Source organism: Anas acuta, chromosome 11 (assembly GCF_963932015.1).
Source record: "Anas acuta chromosome 11, bAnaAcu1.1, whole genome shotgun sequence".
Lineage (NCBI taxonomy): Eukaryota > Metazoa > Chordata > Aves > Anseriformes > Anatidae > Anas > Anas acuta.
Window position 1 is genome coordinate 20,061,740 of NC_088989.1, and position 16,838 is coordinate 20,078,577.

At 43.6% G+C, this 16,838-nt stretch overlaps 1 protein-coding gene across 4 annotated transcripts in view; it reads right to left on the reverse strand.

Moving 5' to 3' along the window:
- FGD3 (FYVE, RhoGEF and PH domain containing 3) overlaps positions 1 to 16,838 on the reverse strand; it is a 109,964-nt gene that overhangs the window by 65,801 nt on the left and 27,325 nt on the right. Inside the window, exon 1 of one of the 4 annotated variants that reach the window (XM_068694658.1) lies at positions 14,329 to 14,463. The exons of the other annotated variants lie outside the window; for them this stretch is intronic. The gene's annotated coding sequence lies outside the window, so the exon portion shown is untranslated. Of the gene's footprint in view, positions 1 to 14,328; positions 14,464 to 16,838 lie in introns of those variants that run through there. 4 annotated transcript variants of the gene reach the window in all.

Below are 16,838 nucleotides of genomic sequence, written 5' to 3' on the forward strand. Positions count from 1 at the left end.
TTGCTTGCACTTGCATCTTCTTGGCCTAAATTAGTGCTTTTTTACACCATGACCTACTGTCTCTAAGGATTCGAGCACAAGCAGGATTAAGAACCCAGAGAGGTTAAAGGTGTTCCACCAAAACAAGGCAGGGATAAATAAATTGGAAGAGAGTGAAAGCCATTGAACTGGCTCCAGTATTTTGGATCCCAGAGCAGACAGCATAGTATAAAGCACCCTTTATATTTATCTCACCCTGGCAAGCACCAAAGAAAGTTAACACCAACTCAAAGGCCTATAACATGGACTACAGAAAAAAGCTACAGTAAAAAGATCTATTGTTGGTTTTCCCAACAAAACTCTAGTTAATTTACTGTATCTGTAGCAACCATTTCATTTCTCCTGTTATTTATAACCACATTTTCATCAAATCCATAGCTACAAGCCATAAGGACATGCTGTAAATCACAAACACTAAAATCGTTGTGACTTACTGCTAAATCTTTGTTCTACAGAAAAAGCACATCATAAATGATCTCAAATTGGATTACAGCTGTGCTAGTAATGATTTTAAAGAAATATACATGTATATACATGTTGCAATTTCAGAATCAGAGCATTACCACGAATGTGTATTCAAATTAATACCACAGAAACAATTTACATTTTCTCTTACTGCTAGTCTTCAATACTGAAATAAACTAAGAAAGAGTCTGGTCTATCATTACAAGAAATGTAACTGGCAACTAGCATTTTCATATATAAGTGTATAGATGATAAGGATAATTATAAACTATGTTAGTTGCTCAGGATATGTCTAAACAGTTGTGTTTAAAATTATATTGCATAAAGTAGCATTTATTGTATGGCAGTCATTGTCTCAATAATTAGTGGTTTTCATGAAATTTCTGCCTCATTATTCCATATTGTCCTTTTATTGATGGAGAACACTCAATGTGTACAATGTATGCTTGCTGGCAAAGCTGCATTATTAAGGAGAGAGGATGCCTGGAAACAATGGACTGACTTGAGAATAAGATTGATTACAGAAACTCAGAAGCTGTTAAGAAAAATACAGAGTTGGTTTTTTGTTTGTTTGTTTCAAATTTTCTTCTACTATGAAAAAAGATTATTGCAAGTTTAGTTCAGGTAATGAACGACTTGCAATGAGTTTATAATTCTGATCTCTTATATTCCTCAACAGTCAAAGTATGATTTATTTATATCGTCACAGTTGTATCAATTCCTTAGGAGGGGTTATGGGTAAATGCCTTTTGTTGCTGTTGTGTTGTTTCTTAATCAGCTGTATTATCTTCTATAGGCTCCGGTTAGCCTAAACTGCTGCAAATATCACACCACAAGGAAAAACTCCTTTGAATGAGCCACCTTTTAGAACCATAATTTCACACCTAAGGTGAACAAACGAGCCAGCATCAAGCAATAGACAGTAACATACACTGTACCCCTCCAAATGCCATACCTCTCCAATTTCCACACCTTCTGCTTCCTTAGAGGCACACTGCTCAGCATCAGTGAGGCCTCAAAATCCCTTCGCAGAACAGCAGTAATAATAAAAAAGAGGAAACAGCCCACAGGGAACTGCAATGACGCCCGATGATGGCCTGGCGTTTGCTCCAGCGCAGCCTGCTCCCCCAGCCCCAGAAGCAGAGGAGGCCGGCCTGCGGCACGGCTGCTCACCCAGCACTGCCCAGTGCCACCAGAGGTCTGTGTGGAAAAAAAACATGAAAAACACGTTTCTTGTCACCAAAGTTAGTGCTCAGAAAACACTTTAAGCAACATGACTGTGCTTGTAAATAAACTGGGGCCAACTAGAGAAGCCCAGAGCTCAGGCTTCATCTCCCGTCTCCAAATCCAGCCTCCATAATCTCACGCCCACTGCACTGCCGACGTCCTTCCACCTCCTGTGCTAGGCAGGGACAGTTCTCTCTGCAGAAAGCCAAGGAGGAAGGGGACAGCCACCAAGAAGAGTCCCACGGGTTAAATGGACATGGTTGGCTCTCCTGTCAGAGCTCCCTTGCCTGAGCTGCCAGCAGTCCTGCAGCCACGGCAGACCTCACGGTGGCGAACCACCAGTTCCACACTCGTTCAGCTGAAGCCATGCTCCAGGATGGAAAAGCTCTGGGAAGGTACTGCTATGGGCTGGGACAGAGGAAAAGCCATCACCACCAAGCAAAATAATTGGTTTGAGGTGGTTTTTAATTTAAGAGCTCATTTGCACTAATGATCATGAGGAGCTTGAACCACCTATGCTGCATTTTGTTCATTGAAGGATGCATGGTCACTGACAAAGCAACTGGAAAAAACTAGAGACAAATGGAAAAAATCCCAGTTAATGTCTCTGATTTTCCAGTCACAGATGAGAGGAGATTTATACCCATCCTCTAAACCACAGTGCTTCAGAAAGAAAAAGAGGACATCCAGGGCTCTGCCATATTCTTCAGGTCAGTATGATCTGCGGAAGGCTCCTTACCAAGGGTCACTGAGGGCAATTTCCCAACTGACTGTTCAGAAATGCTGTAGCCATACTTTCTCCTCACCACAAACAGCCACCTATGGCTCTCCCGATGCACAAAAGAGCACGGTGACTTTGCTTTTCTCCTAGCTTACAGGCTCTTCTTCCCTACAGCGCAGGTCTGACAAACACAAAGGGCTTTCCTTCCTCCCCTCTCCTCTAACACCAGAGTTTTGCTTCTTTTCCAGGACAGAGCCTGAAGGCCCACCCTGACCCCACGGCATCAGCCTACACCACGAGCCAGCCCTGAGCCAGCTGCAGCCCCGCACTGCTCCTCACCCAGACAGCTGCTTCTGGGATCATCTCCTGATGTGGGCCTCAACCATCACAGCCTGCAGCTTCGGGACAGAGCTCTCCGTGGCAGTGCACATATCCCAGGACAAATTCACTCTCTGGAGTTAACCCTCTTGTGCATCTCCGCCTCCAGGTATAAAACAGGAAAAGTAATACGGCTTCACCAAAGGTAAGCATTATGAAAATAAACACAACAGGCTTATCTTAAGAGAATGGCACGGAGCACAAGATCTACAATAGAGAAAAACTAAATTCATCTACCGTCTCCCGGAACAAGGATACGGATTGGAAAAGGAAAAGAGAAGTGTGACTGACTTAGGTGTGACACACACACACTGTTAGCGAACAGTTATTCTCTACCCTAACAAGTGGTAATTAGTAGATTTCAATACATGCTTTGGTAAACTTAGAATTCTTTAAATATCTAAAACCACTAAATAATATCAGAATTTTAGCATGCGTAGTATACACATGTACTTCTCAAAGTAAGTGACCCAGCCCCAGAGGTTCCCCAGATACTTCAGTTCAGTGCTTTCATTTGGTGACAGAACTGCAGCGGCCAGAATCACAGAATCATTAAGGTTGGAAAGACCTCCAAGATCGTCTCGTTAGGTTACAGTTAAAACAAGAAATTCATTCTAACTGTGAAAACTACATAAAGGTGTGTTGTTTTGCGTTTTTTTTTTTTTAATATCAACTTTTCAATTCCATTTATCACATATTCTAAAGTGCATTATAAGCTTGGGCTTCTCCTTCTTTAAGGATTACATACTTTTTATTTCATAACATGTCAGAATTACAAATATAAAAGCTACAGGCATAACACTAAGTTAGCTTCTGTGAACACAGAACTTAAATTGGAATTATATTTAAGGGCATAAAATCGCAATTAATTCCGTGATATGTTGGAGACAAATTATAACATTGAATTAAAATTACTGGGTTTTGGCTTTTGGAAAAAAAATATAATTTTTAAACATTTAAAAAAAATCACCTGAAAGGCCAATTGCAGGACTCATAAACATCTGCATATGAAGTAACAAGGCTGCCAAGTCAAGTAGCTTTGGTGTTCAAAGAGGATGCAAAGGAGTCGATTAAGTCCCCACCATCTGGCCTTCAAGGACAGGGAACAGTGGGGGCAGGAGCTCTGCTCTCCCCAGGGAGGCATCCTGCCTCGCGAGACCATCACCATTATCAGTTACACCACACCACAGGCGTTCCAGGACATTTCACAGATGGATAAAAGGCTAGAAGCCCTGCCCTTGGGAATGAAAACCTACTAGGACAGGGAAAAGCCATACAAGAAGGACTGTCATAAGCCTTTTTCAGCATGCCCCAACACACTGCACACACATTGCAACCCAACCCCGTGGCACATTTGCAGTAGTAAGCGCAGAGGCATGGTGAGGACACTTGTTCCTACCTTGGCTGACTCATTGTGCAATACTTAAAGAGCTTGTGCTGTGCTGGGAAGTGAGAAATGGATCCACGCACAAGGACTTGACCCCGCAGTCCTCCCTGTGATCAGCAGTCAGCAGTGACAACAGGGAGAATGTGGAGCAAAGGGGTCGAGAAATTTATTCTAGCTTGGACTGAAGCTCCATTTCTGTCCCCACTGTGACTAATTTTTCTCCCCTTTTTTGAGGGAGGAAGGAGACCACAGGGTTGGGAGCTCTAGAATAAGCAGACAATGCTTTGGAAACACTCAGTCCCAGTGTTAAGCAGTAATGGCTACAAGCTTTAACAGGATATCAGACTCAGAGGACTGTGAAGAAAGGTCAGCCTGTGACTAGCAGAATGGCAAAGTAGGTAAGAACCTATCTAATCTTAACTGATGACCTTTATTTTCCTTTGCAAGATGGCTGTAAAAATTGAGTACTTCAATTTGCACTTCACACCATTTTACAGAGATGCAGGCAGTCACCCCAATGTGGTACCACCTACTGAGCAGTACATGTTTTTTTTTTCCATTCCATTTTCGTTAGGTCCAAACCCATATCCTATCTAAATTTGCATCATACGATGGGTATTACCAATAAGAGCTCCAGAAGTCAGCAAGTGACAGGAAGAAACACAGGCAAAGATTTGCCACCAAGAAAAACAACCAGCTTCCTCCCCCCTCGGATGCTGACTCCAAGCAGGACAGAGCACCAGCAAAACTTGGATTCATTCGAAAATTCACTCAGAGTATGGGTGCCCTCGTCACTGCAGCTTAACATATTACTGCCTCCTCGGAAAGCTTGCCATCGCTGCCTGGGTGATCACAGAGAACAGGCAACCTCAAACTGACACGTTTTATCTCAAAATTGGGGCAGGCTAGCAGCTCACCCGTTAACCACTGTGAAACTACACAGAGAGGTGGTAACATACAGAGGCAGCATTAATCTATTTTCTCACTTGACTCCGAGGTTAAAATTGGAAAGAAAATTCATTCCTAGAGATTTCTGAAATGTTCTGTTTTCTAATAAAGATTAAACGTTTCTTCTATGAACTGAGCGGAGGCAAGTCTCACTAAGCAGAAGTAAAACTCTCTTATAAACAGCACTCATCCACAACCAAAAGACCTTGCGTATATCACATAACCATTTGCATCAATTTCTTAGATGAACAAACTTTCAAGGTTATTCTTATGTTAGGAAATATGCCTCAAACAAGAATGAGTTCATTATTTACACATGAGCGTAACATACCATTCATAACGTCACAAATCTATTTTATATGGGCATTCACCTCCTTTCTCACAAGCTTTCTACAGCAGAATAAATTTGTGAGCTGGATCACTCCTGTCATTACTGTAGCTTAAATGTACATACATCCATACATATATGCACACATCCTCATTCCCCTCGGTCTGACTCCCAAACTTCTTCCAACATGCAGTTCACTTCAACACAGCTCTCAGGACTGGATCCCCACCTTGCAAACATTTATTGTATAGCATAAAACCACAAACCTGGAAATCTATGAAACTTTGGAAAAGGACTGCCAAAGTTTGAATTAGCTTGCCTTTGTTTGTTTATTTTTACAGAGCACATAATGATTTTTTCTTTTGTCTTTTAACACAGAGATAGAAATAGGTTAGTATTCACTATTGATAATTATCTCAAAAAGCTAAGCTTATGTTTCTGCACAAGGCTTTCAGAGCCACACGGACAAATCACAGCAGCTAGCATCAGTGCCATTTCACAATGCCATATTTTGCAGAAGCTATTTATTCTTTGCTTTGTCCTTAACAATGCTTTAAACCAATTGCTGATTTGTCTGGATAATTAACATCCCAAATCCAATTCTTCACAGATGAATTGGAGCGAGTTTGAGTACCAGAGAATGCAGCTATTCATCAGCAGACAGTCCTCACTGGATGGACAATGGCTTAAATTTTACTGCACATTGAAGATGATGCAATTACCAAGCTTGAAAGCAATGTAATCTATACCACCAAAGAAAGTATTCATAGTGGAATGATCAGAGGAGGATAAACAAGAAAGCAATATTTTATCATTGCAAGAAACAAATACTGACTTGCAAAACCCAATTGCCTACATTGTGCATCACTGTGTTGAGGAACAGTAAGTAGTGAGGTAGAAAACTCAATATGAACGAAGCTCAATTGTCCAGGGATCAATGAAAACATGAAATCTGCTACCCTTAGGTTGCTATTGTTAGCCCATTCATTCATTCAATCTAATTTTTACTATTATTACAACTAAACCTGTGGCAAAGTTATGTTTAATTCAACTCTGCAAAAGATGCATCTGAACTTTTCCTCCATGATGACTTCCCTAGTCAAAATTTGGCCCAGAAGCTCCGCAGATCTGGCAGGGTGGAACTCATTTGGGGCTAACATTCTGCAATTTGCAGACAGCTGCCCTGTAATAACTTCTGGCTGCAATAGTAGCTATTGCCCGCTGAGCACCCTGCGCCCTGACACACAGCCAAAGACCACACTTACCTTTCAGATCCCGAACATCATCCCAACCACAGCGTGCATTCCTGCCATTCCCTTTAAGTACTCCCAAATGGTGAGCAAGTCCAGAGTTTAACTGGTTTAACTGATAAGAGTCCAGCAAGCATGGACTGGAAAGTTAATCTCTAGCCAATCACACCCAGAGCACAATGCACAAACACCTTTCCAAGAAAATAATCTTCTGTGTCCATGGAATGATGCATAAACACTGCACAAATTACACAAGGATGAAAACATTACCTGCTTTAAATGTAGGTTTTCACCATGAACCATACCATGGAGACAACAGGATGTAGAAAAAAAAAAAAAGTTGCAGTGAATGAAATTAAGGTCAATGATAAAAGCACATTATACAATTTCCCTCTATTTATTCCATTTGACAACTCAGCCAACAGGTAAAAAAATGCCAGCCACCACTGTTTTCAGCAGAAAAAATCATCTGCAAAAAGCTCCCAACACACAGAGCTTCATTTTTTTTTTTTTAATGCTTTTCCTCTGACTTTTTTTTTCCTTTAAAGTCAATAGACATCTTTCTCCCCACCTGACCGCATTTTTACCCAAACCACACAGTGTATGACATTGCCTTCTGACACCACAGACTTCACCCCTTCTCTCTGGGCATGGTTCAAACTGTCAGCAGACACACACAGTCTGAGACTTGCATGTCCCTCTAGATCTAAATAAGTGGCTTAGAGATAAGCCCATTTCACATTAATTTAATAAACACATTCCCATACTATTTGAGAGAACTCTTTAGTTCATTCCTAACTGTAGAGGGATAAAGGATGAGGATTTACCCTACTTTGAAATATTCTCTTACTCTTCCCTCACCCTACCTCAAACATAAAAATGCACATTCATCCCAGCTGCTGGGCTTCGGGTACACAATACACACACGAGTGCAAGAATACCTTAGGAAGTATTGGTTAGGTAATCTCACTGTCAGCTGACTACTTCAGGACTCCAGACTGCCAGACTGCATTTCTACATTTTAAAAACAATAACAAAAGAAAGGTAATGAAACATTTCCATCAGAAAACTCTGCTAAGAACAGGTACAAGAGACTGCTGCTCAGAAAATGCACGGGGCAGAAATTACTTATTCTCCCATAAAAGAGCAATCTTTCAAATCAAGGTTATAGATATGCTCTTAAAATTCTTTATTTCAAGAATACTCTAGATACGGCTACACTTGAATTTTGTGAACGTTTTGTCTTTCTCAGTTGCAAAGGTGACAGCATTTAATCTAACCAGTGATGCCCCTGCCTTGATCTATCCATTCTGGAAATGATTGCCAATGAGATTATTGTAAAAGCAGGAAGACGGGAAAGTTACAGTTTATACAGTAATGTACCTGGCATTAATTTTTACTTTAAAGTTAAAAAACACATATAACTCCACTTTCCTGGTTATATGAGAAACTGGGAGAAAACATTCCCACATTAATGGGAATATCTGCCTGTCTTCTCTTGACATTTTAAAGTTACCTTGCTAAGCATGAGTGCAGAGGGACTTGGGGACCACTCAGGGCTTACACCTATACGCTGTTTTTAATTTCCCATGAACACTGGTGATAATAGCATAGTTTGAGCAATTTTAAACAAAGTGAAAAAAAAATACACATTCCAAATATAGATAATCATCTCCTGAAGCAGAGAAGAAACTAATTAGAAACATGAAGTCCAGTGATGAGAAAAGAATTAATTACTGAGGATTACTTTCACCAAATGACAATCTACAAAATCCTAGCAGAATAACCAAAGGCATGAAATAAAGCTGCTTCCAAAACGAATCTCACCCTCCCAGAAACATGGGCACTTGTGGTGGCACTGCTGGAGGGGGAAGTGTTTGTGTCCCTTCCCCATTTGTGCCCTGCTTTTCCCAAGTGTGTAGAGACACCAACCATAAAGGCAGCCCTAATAACACCGCCCTGCCGCTAAGCATCACCCACGGAGATGTCCCTGAGCACCAAACCCTGCCTCCCTCAGGCTGGCTCAGCGGCCAAGCAGCTTAAAGGAGAGCGGTGCCCATCCAGGCGGTGCCCTGCGGCCTCGCGCCTCTCCTGCCATGGCACACCAACGCGGCCCAGCCCCTCTCTCACCTTGCTACTGAGACCTCTGCGTCCTGCTCCGTGGTTTTACAGCCGTCCTGCACATCCATGCTCAGGTGGAAGTCTTCCCTGAGAACTGTTAACACAGCCGCAGTCACCCTGAGCTTCTGTGGTGGATCTGCCAGGGCAGAGGGCAGACGCGGCAGGCCGCACCTGAGTCCTGCAGACCTCGCCCTGGGTCCAAGTGAAAGCTTTCAAGGCTGAGCGCGGAAATGGCGAGACACAGAGCCATCCCTGGGACTGCTCACAGGGTGACAATTACAGCATGGGCCATGCTAACATCCCACCCGCAGTTTTCAAAGCGGTGACTACAAATATGGTTGAGAAATGGTTTAGGGGCCAGAGCCCCACAGAAAGTAAGCTGTGCACTTTTGCAAGCATTGCCGCAAAAAGACAACAAAATACTCATACTTAATCTTCAAAACTTCCGCTATTCTTAGGAACCCAGCTCCAAGGAGGGCTGCAGGCTGTGACGAAAGACACAAATACTGATTCCTGGAAGTCCACTCGGAGCCCTTCCACACCTCACCTGCTGCAAAGCACAGCTAACGCAAACGCAGCAGCAAGCATAGTTAGAAACTCAAGCTGCAGTGTTAACACCAGGCAGAAAATACTCTCCAGTACTCTCTTACCCAACTAAAACCCACCAGCTGTCAGAAATGTTCAGTCTTTCTCTAGTCGCAGTCCTCCATGACCTAAATATTCACTGATTAGTACTTCTGTGCGTTTAACTCTTTAAGGGCCCAATCCTACCAAGAACTGAACCTCCTGCTCGGCATCTCTCAATCCAGACTGCTTAAAATAACCAGAAGACCACTGTGTTACTCCTTTTTTTAGGGAAACAACACCTTGCGGGATCAGGCTGTGAACTCCCTTAAGTCTTCTGTGTCTTGCATCTCTTTCCATGTTAGTGGCAATTGCCGTTCGCCCTGCTTCTCATGACATTTCCAAAAACGTACATTTTCACAAACAACACCCAACATGCAGCAGCAGAAAGAAATAGAAAGTCCCGTGCTAGAGGGCAGAATTTAACACAGGTGCAAGATGCTGACAGTGGCTCTAAAGATGCAATTTTCTACTACACATAACCTCATCTCGCTGTCCTGCCAAAACGAGGAGTTCTCCTGTCCTGCCCGCTCCACCACAAGCACTGCATTATTCTCAGGTATAAAGTTATTTCAGGTCAATAAAATGACCCAGCTGCGGATTAATTCAGCTCAAGTGGAACTGGGCCCTGAGCCTTTTCCTACCTCGCCACAGCACAGTGCGGCTGCTCGGGCAGTGCCCCAGCTCGCAGCACCACCACCGGCCAGCATGCAGAAACCCTGCATGTCAATCACTGTTGTCTAATGGCATGGAAAAATATTGAGAATTTTTTACTTGTTGTTCAATGAAATACTTTCAGTGAGAACCAGAAGTATTGAAAAACATTTTAAAATTAGTTTTGTTCCTTGTATTTGCTTTTTAAGTTACATCTACAAACAAAATAACCGGTTTCATCTTTCTGCCTTTTCAGACCATGGCATTTTGGCCATTTGTTTGTAGAATTTAACCCATGTTAAAACCGACTAGATGTTGCTAAACCAAAGAGGTTGAGACATACAGTTCCTTCAGTGGACCATTTATTCCAAACTTATCACTTTGTGGGCAGCTTTTATTTGTTTTAATGCCACATCTGTATTTTTAGTAGGAATAAAACAAACCAATTCCATGTTTAAGTGAAGATGCTCCATCTGGGTTTCCCATTGGAACATACAGATGTAGAAACTTTTTTTTTTTTTTTTTTAAACAAAAGATTAATAGTTCTGTAAAAACAGGATTGACTTTTAACAATGAATTCACCCACTATGTTGGGTTTGCTGATTTCGGTGTAGGGTGTGAGATACATCCTATAACTTGGAAAGAATTTTTGGACGTTGGACAAGTTTCTTTGTGGCAGTCCATGCACCAGCACTGCCCACGTGTTAGGGAAAGACCAAGGAGAAGGATTACATTGCAAGCTAGCACACAGGGCAAACATAGGTTGTTCCTAGAAAGATACCAAAAAACACATGAACCTATTCTGTACCTGAGAAGCCCAAAAGCAAGCCTTTGCCTACTCCACTTAAAATGGGCAAAAATAATAGAAAACAATCATACAAATACGTTGGTTTGAGGTGAGTGTTAGTGGGCTCTTAAAACAATACTGGAAACTTGACATGGAGTAAAAAGCATCATTTCAATCTCCAGGAGCCTGAAATACCAGGAATGCTGCAATGACACATAGGCTGTCAATCTGCCCTACCCCACTGGACCTTCAGATATCCACAGGGATTTCTTTTGGTTTGGATTTCCTTACAGAACCACGCTTGGCTCAAACCCTGGGCATACAAGAGAGTAACTTACTCCTAAAACCCAGACAATGATCCTCCTGGTTCACTCAGAAAATAATTCAATTGACACAATTGCCGGGTTTAACTCCAGTATTTCTAGGTACACAAAGCAGAGAAGATGCAAAGGGAGTGATGGGAGCAGCTGAGATCTGTTAGATGTTTCTGGTCTTTTTTTTTTTTTTTAATGCTATTCCCGAATTCATGACTTTCAAGTTTTTGCCTCTAGCACTTACGGTATGTTTCCTAACTTTAAGGCTCTTGAAAGCAAGTTATGTAACCACAAAAGTCTGTATAACCCAACTCCATGAGACTCTTGCTCTTACTTGTTCTCCTCACTGATTTATCTCATTGTTTTGAGCCTCTGGCTCAAATGAAATCTTTTCTCAGATACTCAAGATGAATTTCCAAAGGACTGGATTTGCTGCACGGTTGCTATATGCAAAGTGATACCATCAGGTAATATGAACAAGAAGGGGAAATAGGCAGCATCACGTAGACATGCGGCTCTTCAAAGGGCACCATTCTCCCTCCCCAGCTCCAGATAATTCCTGTTAAACTTTACTTGAAACTTCAGCCCCAGCGTTAGACAGGACTCAACACTCTTTCAAATAATAATAATAATAAGCCATTATATCATTCACCTGGCAGCAAATAAAACTTCAGATTGATGGGAGTGGAGGGGAAAACCTGCAGAACTTCATTTTCTCGTGTCAGGAAGGTACAGTAATATGACAAGGACAAAAGTCTCTGTCATGTTGCATTTGCTTTTCGTTGATGTAATACTGAAACACACTCACAACTCTGCCACAAGAGCAACTAAACCCATATGTTCGAGGAAGATGTCAAAGGCAGTATGCTTCTTGAGATTTACATATGATAAGGCACAAGAGACCATTACAATGATTTTTAAATTACAGCGTGTTTTATTTTTTTCCCTCAAGAAATATGAAGGTATCTTAAAAGTGTTTAATTACCCTTCTCTGCTGACAAGGAAACATCACCTTCATCATCTCCACAGAACATCTACTACTACGTGTTATTTCACCAAACTCCCTACAAATTACACAGGTTTCTGTTACAAATATGAAGCAAACACCACCACTTCCATCCTACAAACCTTGCTGAGAGGAGGCAGATGGCACCACTAGGGAAAGACCTCCTGATAAGGTGTCTGGTCCCCGAGGTATGGGAGCTGGGTCACCCCAAACACTAACTACAGCGTACGCAGCTGTCTCGGTCCATGCACATGCCAATGGGGGACTGTGGGACTGGAGACAGCAATCCAGAGGCTCTCCCACCACCACTCCCAAAAGAGCCTCTGAACCCCTATGCCACAGTCGCTGCCTTTCCTGTGCACCCTCTAAGCTGGTCTTTCATTCCTTTCTGCAGGGTGCCGGCACTTCAGAAGAGCTTGAAGCCTCCTGTACAGTCCAGCCCTTGCACAAGGTGAGGACAGAGAGAGGAACTGCACGCAGATTTCACTTTACCTTGGAGAAAATATCTTTAGTAAGTCCCAGCAAGTGGGAAGAACAGCCCGCACCATGTCTCGCAAAAAGCTCCTCTCATCTGGGAGGTGCATTCAGCACCCTCAGCAAAGGGTGAAAGAGCCGTTCATCTCTTCAGTATGACCTGGCTTTTTCTTCCCATCCCGTAGCTCAAGTCAGACTCCATCCTTGTCTGAACGGAGATGCCCTTACACATATGCGCACACACAGCTTTCAGAAGTCCCCGGGCACGTGGTGATGCTGCTACAACACAGGGAGCCCCAGGACCATCAGTCTGTTCTCAGGGCTGCAACACTGGCACCACGGGAGATGCAGATACCTAGCTCCTGCTGCAGGTGCTCCTGTCCTTTTTTAGCTCCCACCTTAGCTGCACAGCGAATTACAGCTATTGGATAGCACTTAACCAGAAAGCCCTACAAACATAGTATACCCTAAAAGCTGGATAACACCAAAAGTACTGAACCTGCAGGAGCTGTGAGATCCTGTTCCCTCAAAGATCTCAGGAAATGCATTAATACTTAGAAAGCAACCAAATGGAGAAGGGGTGGAGGGAGAATCTGATCCTGGTCCCCATGTTGTCATGGTGACTTCACAGCCATTATGTACTTCAGACATATTTAGAAGAAAGCTACATTTTTACCCTTCCCCAACCAAATAATGCAGGGAAAAACAAAAATCCTGCCAGCTTGCCAAAAGCCAATGAAATGACAACACAATTCTTTGATCAGACAGTATCCCTCAAATATTTTAATAAACACTATTACTGCGTTATGATTCATGCACTCAGATAACATGAAAACAGATATAAGCAGAAAATTAAGAATAATAATCTGCCAAATTGATTTCATCAAACAAGATCAGGATATGTTTGAAATGTTTCTGGCAATGCTTACATCAGACAAGTTTCTGCTTTCAGAGTATTTAAAAAATCATTACTTACAACATCATTTCTTTCTTCTCGATTTGCAGAGACTGTTTGCAAGCAATTGGTTTTCTTTTACAAAGTACTACCAGTTCCACATGCCACTCTTATCACACACAGCAATCAAATAGCCTTAGCCTGCTCAAATATAATCAAATCCTCTCAACATCCCCACGCAAATGCTGCATAAATACGGATTTTAGGAAGCACGCAAAGAGATCATAAAATCAATCCAGCTCATTACAGCAGGGAACACAGCAAACGCTTTACTACCAGCTTCTACATTGCTCACACCGACCACGCATTGCTAAATGCCGCTAAATATGCCCACTTCTACACCAATAAAAGGCAAATGCATTATACAGTCAAAGAGCAGGCATTTGTAAAGACACCATTTTCTAAACGGTACCTGAAAAGACATTAAAGAACCCACGAGAAAGCACAGTTTGCAACAGATCACAGCATGCAAGCTTACCAGCAGCTCACCAGCAAAGCCTGGCCAGCCATCTGCCCGTTTTCCCCCCTACCTTGAAGCTGTTTCAGGAAATTGCCACATTCACTTCACAGAATGATAATTCTGATAACCACCACCCTCCAAGTTAATCAATTAATGAAGCAAGACTGTTTTTCCTTACTAAGCCACGTACAGACACTAGGTCACTTGAAGGTTGCCTGTTCTTTCCTGCCGTAGGGCCTCCCAAATAACAACTGCCCATCCAAATTCAGCCTTTTTTTTTTTTTTTTTTTATATTCATTCAGAGCTGTAGGAATACACTCAGCCCTTGACAATGCCAGCTTGCATGATGAAAGAGCAAAAGTAGTTTTGAGGCTGCAGAATGCCTTCCACGGGTTACCATGGAAATAAATGTGGGAAGGGGAGGGGGCTTCTCTGCTGACAAACGCTGCTGCTAAACGCGAGCTAAAGCAAGGCTGAGCGGGTGCTCTGCAACAGGAGGAGGAAATTTTACTACTGCCACGATAACCATAGCCGTGCTTACTTTCAGCGTTACAAAATTTCATACAAACTAACGTGAGACTCATTAAAAAAACACAAAGCTTGGGAGAGGCAGTGGGGCATGGTGGATGAAGCATGTACTGTGTCCGAGCCCTCCAAAGAGGAGCTGAAGAATTGGGAAAGAACTTTGTTTACATACTGGCATTTGCACTGATGGCAATTAATGTTCAATTGCAATCAAAATTTCATTGACAAGGACGAACCTGTTGCAGAGCAGACTGTAGCAAGGCTGACTAATTTCAGGACGACTTGATAAGGAGCATCAGCTTATTGTTAAAACGTGGGGTAGCGGTTGTGTTGCTGACACCAGGAATATTTTGAAGCACACCACCCCGATGACGTTTGCAGAACCCAGAAGTAGCCCCAAGTCAATGCAGAGCAGGCAGGGGCAGTGCTGAAGCACACCACAACCCCGGCTGCTCCTCCAGCGAGCCCCCGACTGCCCTGCTTGGCCCCGGGGGTCTTGTGAGAGCGCCCACCCACGGGCGGCCCCAACAGGCCGCAGCAGGCTGAAGCCTGGCACTAAAATCCCAGCAAGGATGGCTAATATAATTCAATTAATACGGTTTTATGGCATTGTTTAATGTCCTAAAAAGAAGTCAGAGACAGCATTTTGGGTTGATTATACTGGCGTGTATACAGGGCCAAAGTTGGGCCCATCTTCACTACACAGAACTTGCAAGGGCCCACGTACATATCACCTGCACTACACACAACTGGTAACACTGTTGTTATCGTGAGGACGAGGTCAGGAAAGGTCCAGAAGGCAAAAAGACAAAGACCTGCCAGCCACCCGCAGCACAGCCATGCACAGCGACAGCAGTGCGATGCCCGGGGCTGCCCACATCTACAACCAGCCAACAACTTCCACAGCCATCAGCTCCCCATTCAGCACTGCTAAAGTAACGTCCTCAAACCTCGCATGCTAAGGAGTTCCCAGGCACTCTCTGAACACACAGGAATTGCTGCAGGTCCATTAATACTAGTTACTGCCTCGAGAGCCCCACCTCAGCCCCCCACCAGCCCTTCCCTCGCCCCAGCCTCTGCCGAGGCCCCCACGAACCCTGTGCTAGCCCTGACCGTGTGGGATTGCAGGCACAGTAACAGCAGCAGCTATGGGAACCACTCAACATGCCAGGATGTGTTTACTTATCATTTCCAGGAGGCTAATTTAACGAGGGGGAAGTTAAGCAAGGAGACAAGGGAACAGAGGCCAGCTGTAGAGTCGCGCTGAGGTGAAGACACCGTGAGAAAAACGAGGAGCCAGCTGGGCACGAGGATGGAAAGCCCAGTCTGGCTGCAGAGGCTTTCTGTAAGGAAAACCCAGGCTGGGGCTGCTCCCACAGCTGCTCCAGCCAGCCCAGCAGCAGCTGCCTTCCCTCTGGAGCTCACTCCTCCTCCCCTCGGTCCTATGTGGAGGAAAAGGCGATGCCATAGCGGGCTCAGTGCCCCTGGGGCTGGTGCCTCCCACCCCTGTGGGGCCACAGGAGAGGTGCTGGGAGAAATACCCTAACCTGGTCCCCTTCCAACCGCCCTCACTGCACCGACCTCTGCCGTAGGTTGAGGTGACAACAAACTACAGCTATGCAGCGTGTACAAAACCATCGTTTCTTCAAGGAAAAAATGAAGTATTAAAATGTGAAGCTTTCACATTTCAGTGTGAAAGGATTTCACAGCAGGAAGATGAAGTAACCTTGTATTTATACACACACCATTCCTGAAAAACAGACTGCTGGACCAGGAATGGGGAAAGCCCAGAGGAAAGGCCAAGCAAGCCGCCTAATCCCTGTACTTGTACGTATGTTCCTCCCCAGCCAAATATGATTTTAGCATTTCTGTACTATGCCACAAATCAAAACACCTAATACAAATAAAATGCAAGTCATACTTATTCTGTGACATCACCATAGGAATGGTTGCTGATTACATGGTGCCCAGACGGCACAGAGCTGCTCTGAGCTCTGCTGTGCTCCCACCGCTGCCCTGCCGCTGTCTCTGTAACTGCTAACAGCAAAGTTTTACTCACAGCTCAGTCCCAATCTCTGAGCAAACCTGAGGAAGAGCAGAACTAAGTCTGCCAACAAAAACACAGCGAAACATCATAAAGTAACAACTGTTACAAGAAATGACAGGGAAGAGCTA